This window comes from Lepisma saccharinum, chromosome 15, assembly GCF_977018435.1.
Source record: "Lepisma saccharinum chromosome 15, izLepSacc3.1, whole genome shotgun sequence".
NCBI classification, from domain to species: Eukaryota; Metazoa; Arthropoda; class Insecta; order Zygentoma; family Lepismatidae; genus Lepisma; species Lepisma saccharinum.
The window spans coordinates 48,084,170-48,091,525 of record NC_139243.1 but is presented as its reverse complement, the minus strand read 5'-3'; the positions used below and the strand labels follow the sequence as shown (position 1 = coordinate 48,091,525).

Genomic DNA, 7,356 nt, shown 5'->3' with positions numbered 1-7,356 from the left:
TGACTTGTCAGAAACTGTTACATGCAGAGGTGAAATACTAGAGACAAAAACAAACTATTGTTAGTGTGTGAAACTAGATTTGCAGAAGAACACGATTCACTTCATGTTTTTGTTATATTTCTTCAACCTTGTCAGCTAAGAGGAGCTGTCGGAGTGAATCATCCCAAGCAAGTGATCTTCTACACTGTTAGAAGTTACCGTGAAATTTAATACATCCTACCGTAAAAATTTTACGGACTCGACCGTGGAATCGGAAATACTTCCATACGGTTTTAGACCAAGCCGTGCATGCGCATTTGTGTCGCTTGTCAACTTTCACAGGCCAACATGGCCGAAGCGTATGTTTTTGTTGCTATGTTGTGCTTCTTTATCGATGGTTGTGCTTCGAATGCCTGCGTGGAAAGTAAATCTACATAACTCAAGGTACGTATAATGTTTTTATTTTTTAACATAATGGAATGAAAATTCATTGTAACACAGTTTATTAGTGCTATATTATTATTATTGTACTGCTGTACTATGCAACGAAGCCAAAACCACGTGCATTTATTCAATTTGCTTGTGTAGTGGAAGATATAAATTCATCGATGTCTTTATCACATGTACCACATTGCAAATACCGGTCACTTTCATTAGGTAGTATACAAACGATATATGAAGTGCGTGTCTGTTGTTTACAAGTAGTACTCAGAAATTTTTGAAAGCAGAAACTTGCAATAGCCGAGTTACGGATGGTAGAAATGTTTAGTAACAGTCTCTGAGGTACAATTTTTTCTTACTTGACAGGTTTTGATGTTTTATGTAACATAGAATGTGCTTCTAAGCGCGGAAAGCACGAACAACCGCGATATTTCATCCCAAACAACAGCTCACGTAAATTAAAAACCTCCTATCTCGGAGTACTTTCGCAACTTTTTATTGGTCAAAATTGGTGTATGCACATTCAAATAGCTTAAAATACGTGCAAATGATAACGTCACCAAACTTAGCACTACTAACAATAGTTACACTTCTATTTTGGTTTTGTGAGTTTTCAGTCCTTCGTGTTTGATTTACTTTATTTTATAATACATTTAAAATGTAAAATTAATATTTATTTTCAATTATTGACTTTTATTATTAATATTTTGGGTGCACTTGCACAAATCCTTCGAGCTTCCCTGCTTCTGGCTAAGGAAACTAGGTACTTTACTTCACCATAACTCATTTCCCTGAGCTAAAAACAGCAGAAAAGCTACATAAACAACTTAATCTTTATAAAAAATGCAAAAACTTTCACTTGGTGGTACAGAAAGTCAAGGGTACCTAACTATTCATCTGGCATAACAGCCTAAAAGTACTGGCTGAAATTGTATGGATTTCATCAGTAGTGACTGAATGATACTGTTAATCCTGAACCTCCACACATAAATAATTCCAGGGAAGGGTTTAAAAGCTTTACGGGGAAAAAATGACACGGTGTGCTTCAATTGTCCCCTTCCTTCACTTATCCTGTACACTGAAAAAAAAAAATCATGGAAATTAGCCGAAATTTATCTGAAAGTCCCAAAATTATAGTAAAATTCAATATTGGGTTCTAGACCCCATCAGAGTAAAGATATTTTGCTATAGATAAGGATATCTGTTGAGAAGTATTTAATCCCATGGCAGATTTATAAATGAAGAACTGGTCTCCCAATATTGTTCATTTTATTCATAATTTTGTATTTAGGTAAGTAGAATTACATAATTTTGACAATGTCAAGTGAATGGTTAAAAATACAAATTTATGAGTAATTATAATAGTGTACATTTACACAAGTTGGAGGTGTTATATTTAACTTTGTATGTGAAAACAAAATTGAAACTTAGAAATTTTTATCTGCGGAACACTGAGGAATTTTCTAAAAAAATAAGATGGCAACATTGATTTTCACTAATATTAACTATTTGTATGTTCCATAACATATTGAGCATCCACTTAAAATCCTTCTGCTAGTTCTAAGCAAATAATGTGAAGTAAAAGCAAAATTTTTGTAATAATTCAAAATTCCTTCGGTTTTGCGGCATTTTCCAAGAATGACACTTTTACATAAAAACTGAGTGGTACTGACATGAAAGATGTTAGTTCTTGGTGTTATTTTGTACTTCCCTTCAAGTTTAAACTGTTTATGACTGCAACAATTAGCAATCATGCATATTTAACTGTAATTAGGTATCTTATGACTGATTTAAAATTCTTTTTCTCTCGCAAGAATTGCAATTTTGGACAAAATTTGGATTTAAAGTTCTAGTAATCAAAACAATGACACAATATAAGTTTAATACAGTAGATTTAGGTAATTTATGGTTTGATTGTTATCATTAAGTTTAAACCTGTTCAAAATTGTTAATAATTTATGGTTTTCACGCTCAAAATTCATTTAATTACAGGTTTTTATGAGAAATTCTGATTTTAAGTCTGGAAAGTAAAAGATATGCCAAGAACTGTGCCAATGGGTAGTGAGCTGTGAAATTTCTGTGGGAGGTCCTAGAAACTGCATTGGAACCTCTTTTGGACAAGATCCACAAGTAAGTTGCTTTTCATGTTTTCAACTAGAACCTGAAGCAACAAAATACCCACCCCTCCTCCCATTAGAAATGGATCCAATAAGTTTTTATAAGAAATTTGAAATGTTACTCACTCAATGGTTGGAAGTTAGCTTGAAAGATAAATACAATAAATCATGGTAAAGGTTATTGAAAGTTTTCAATCTTGTGTTCTGACAACTATTATTCAATCCCTTTACCTTTACTTCCCATGTGAATGGCTGTATGTGGAAAGAGTGGGTCATGGAATTGAACAATTACTTGAATTGATACTAACACACAGGGCCTACATTTTTAAAAAATGCTGCCAATTTATCATACAAACTCCTGTAACTATTTAAGGTCAGAGTGGGCTTTCCTTAAAAGTGGGCCAATTGACATTCTTTGAAATAACCCGTACGTGTATTGAATGCAAGTTGTTTTTTTTTGTTCATATATTTGATATTTTGAATGAGATTCTTAAATTTATTATTGTTATTACAGGATCGTCCCTAATAGAATGCATGGAAATTATGCTTTCAATTGAGCAAGAATTGAAAGAATGCTTGGCTTCCTAAATGCTATATCAGCATCCATTTCAAGCATGCAACACATTGGAGTTTGGCAAAAGGTATGTTGTATCATGTGTGAATGGAACACTGCACAAACTTTCACATAATAATTAAAAAGCTCCAAATTTGTAGTTCAAATATTTTTAATTCTCCTGAAATATTCACATCAATTCAGTGCATAAAACAGGTGGTTGGGTCAGTGGCAATGTGGTTTTAGTGCTAGACCCATACTTTAATCACCAAACATTCAGTTTGAGTCTTCTTGTCAGTATGGATGTGGTTTGTTGTACAATGAGATGCATAAGAATTGCAAAGTAAATTGTCCATCGCCATGTTTATTGCCCTTGTTTTACGAAATGAGTGCTTAAAAAAATGAAACAAAATGTCAAACAAGCTGCTGAAAATTTCTACACCAGCACTTGCATACATAAAAGGTCAGTCCCTAAAAACACGAAAGAAGCAAGAGAAATATGAATGAAAATTGTTATGGACAATTTGCTGACCCAATACTTGTGCATCCCACTGTACCATTTATTATTTAATCATAATATTGGTCATTTCTCATCTTAGTATTGTCTCTTAGATCTAAAAGATGAATGGTTTAAACACTGAATGCAATACTGGGTTTACCATATGATTTGGCACACACGGAACGGAAGTAAGGTAAAGCCCATCATGCACCATGACATGAAGGCACAGCGCAATGTGGAAGTTGGGCCCCACCAGTGCTGTGATACCATAATTTACCACAGCTATACACTAAATTTCATGAAACGTTAAGTGGAGACCATGTTTCCATTAAATATGGATTATGTTTCTATTAAATATATGGATGAAATCTGCAAACTTCTCTAAAAATGTGGAAAACGTGGTGGAATACTGATGATGATGATGATATATGTCATTTTACAAATAAAAACAAATATGGAATACATATTTTCATGATTGCATTTCAACATGCAGGCTACAGTACAGCATGTTATTGTATCTCCATTTCTTGTTTCATTGCTTTTTTGAATTTTAGTTTTGTTTTCTGTTAACCACTTTAATAATACTCGTAATGACACTGAAAATGAAAACTTGCAAAAACGTACATAAGAAGTTCTCTTCTTGTTTTGAACTGACATAATGCAGACTTCAATTGTCTCATGGCAGTAAAGACACCCAACTAACTGGATTGTCATGGTTCACATAGGAGATGTACTGCGTAGAAATTTTTGCAAAGAAAATTCAGGCTTGACCAGGACACAAACCAAGTTCTTTGGCATACCATGTCATTGCTCTACAGACTGAAATAAACCAGGGCTGGCTTAGTAGCTAAGTTAGTATAGTTACTTTTTCAAATTAGTTTACTCTATGGGTAACTGGGAAGGGAGGGGGTGAGACAGCTGAAACATGGTACTGATCACATCATCTCCACTGTAGTCAGTAGATAATGTGGAACCATGTGCCTTCATGGAATGGTGACAATTTCTGCCACCTTTCCACATATGTATTTATTTTTTGAGGGAACTGTATCAGTGGGAAACTACTACTGAGCTTACGCACCACTGAACACCTTTGACAATGTTATTCTGTTACTTGAGAATTAATGAAATTTTAAATTTATGCTGCTGCAATAGCATTTGGTTTTGTATCAAATTCCTTAATGGTATATTTCTTCTTCCCAGGTGATTTAATCCAGCAGAAGGGTCCTAAGTTAAGAAGAAAAAAGCACAAGTGCAATGTAGTAATTATTTGACAAAATGCAAAGAAACAAGTGTAAAGTGAAAATAAATAAAAAGTAAATTATAATTATGTACTTGGTTGATTTGAATAAATTATTTATATTATTTGAATTATTATCTCATTTGAAAATTCCATTTTTAAAACTGAAAAGTATTTGAGGTTTGCACCAATAGCAGGGATGGAAGATTGGTAGTAATGCCAGTAAAATCCAGTTTTTTTAAAATCTTATTTTACTTATTTATTTATTATTTTTTTATGTTGAATTGATTCTCTTGGGCTATCGATCAAGTGGGTTCTGCAACTGTTTCTGAGCTTTTGAGAATAATGCCACTATCTTCAGGCTAGAATTACTTTTTTACCTTTACCCTGAAGATGAGAATAAAGTCAGATCTAGGAACTTCTCAGACTTTTGTAGAATTCATGTGGTCAAGGAGAGAGAATCTTTTCATCATTTGCCTACAGAAAAACTTCGGCTTATTATAGTATTGTGTGTGTTTATGAGTGCAATTTGTGATTTACTTGTTGCATTGTGAGGAACTTGAAGTGAAATTATTTTTTTTTCAGTTCAATTACAGATATTTTTGTAATATTTCCTAATTTAAGTAATAATAATTATTGTACTAACAAAGTAGTCTCATTATGGAAATGTATTTCCATAAATGCTAAAACATTGAAATTTTAAGGTTTGAGGGCTATGTTTTTCTTTCTGCTTTCTATTATGTTATTCACAGGCATGGACGTCCGCAGAATTTTTTCCAGGGAGGGGCAAATAAGGTAATTTTTTCCAGGGGGGGCAAAGGACACATATTTTCCTCCAAAATAGTGGTGCCCTCTCAAAAAACAACATTTCAGTCTGAAATTATCATGTTTCTTCAACGAATTTATAATAATTAACATAAATTACTGTGATTGAAATGAAATTGTGTGAAATATATAATTTTTAGGTACACATTCATTTTCCAGGGAGGGGCCATGGCCCCCCTTGCCCCCCTTCTGGACGCCCATGTTCACAGGATTCCTGAATATCTGAAAACACTGAGAATTTGTTTTTTGCTTGGAAGGATTTTAAACATATTTCACCTTTTCCTCATAACTGTTTTTCTTTGTGAATGTATCATATCCTTACAATGCATTCGCGCACACATACATATTGTAGTAAATGGAGAGGTATAGTTTCAAGTCCACTTTATGTTCAGATAGGCTAATTGGGGCTGGACCTACAGTTTTGAAGTGGAATCCAAACCATTGCATTATGCCTCCACCAGGGTATTGAACTCAGGACTCGATCACAAGGTAAGAATAATAGCATTGTGCCATCAGAGGGCCTGGAAGTATCTAATAAAATAATTAAAACATTGCCTTCAAGAACATGTTAATTTTGTCCAATGAAAATGTATGACATTGATGGTTATGGAGTTGGTGGATTCCATAGAAATGCTATTTTATTTATAAGTTGTAATTATTATTTTGGTATTTTTGATTCTTTCTGCATATTGGGTTAAATGTGATAATGATTATAAATGACGGAATGGGTATAATAAATACAATGATACTCATGTATGAACTGGGTTTCATACCTGGCACATGTAGCTTTATGGGACGTTAGCTCACCAGTCCACTACAGAAGCCAGAAGGGGACTCTAATACGTAATTCGTAGTTCAGTATTTCCCCCTAGTTAAACAGGTAATTTTTACTTTCTAACTACTGTCGACCTGTGCAAGGGTACGTAAATCAATTGTGTGTTGTGCAAATGTAAAATTCTCTCTAAATGCCTTAGTATCGTGGAAAACGATGAACTGTGCTGCCAAGGAGTGTTTTAAGCACATACATTGGCAGTGAAATTGGAAATTTTATACCTATGCAAGAACAAAATCAATCATCAATATGTAATGTGAAAATAACTTTTTGACATTGTCTGGCCAAAAAGGTATCATTTTTTACATTATGCAAAAAGGTATTCCATCTAAATACAGCCAATTATTGTTTAAATTACTACATTATGCCGTATTTTTTAAAAAACAAACTTGTTAAAATTACGGTATATTACCGTTTAATATACAGGTATCCTTAAAAAGAAATTTACGGTCACCGTAATTTTTATGGTATCTGGATGGCAGCGAGAATTGACGGTCTTGGACCGTTTTTTTTACTGTCAACTTTTTACAGTGTAGCCGCAGTTGAAAAGTGGACACTTTTAATTATATTCTTTACCTGTGAAAAGTTTTCCAGTTTTACTGTACAGTTGTCAAAGCATTTAGTCCTCATCGCAATTTAGCCTCTGCTCTTTCTTACACAAGAGATGTCGCAGAACTGCTTCAGAGACTTCGGAAGATTTCAAATGAAGAGTTCAGCCAAATATTTCAAACTGCTTCTAAAAGTGTCAACAGACATTCAGTTCTGAAATTACGATTCCAAGAATAACAACAACAAAAAAAGATATAACTTTCCTTGTGCCTGTGTATATCATGCCATTGGCCTTGCGGTATATACCAAAATCTGAAAAATTAA

The 7,356-nt window shown here is 33.6% G+C and overlaps 1 long non-coding RNA gene across 1 annotated transcript; it reads left to right on the top strand.

The window, feature by feature from the left end:
* Positions 1-326: 326 nt before the first annotated feature.
* LOC145999476 (uncharacterized) lies at positions 327-4,957 on the top strand. The gene is made up of 4 exons (XR_014443394.1): positions 327-423; positions 2,413-2,550; positions 3,052-3,178; positions 4,790-4,957. It is a non-coding gene; the product is annotated as an uncharacterized LOC145999476 (long non-coding RNA).
* The last annotated feature ends 2,399 nt before the right edge of the window (positions 4,958-7,356 follow it).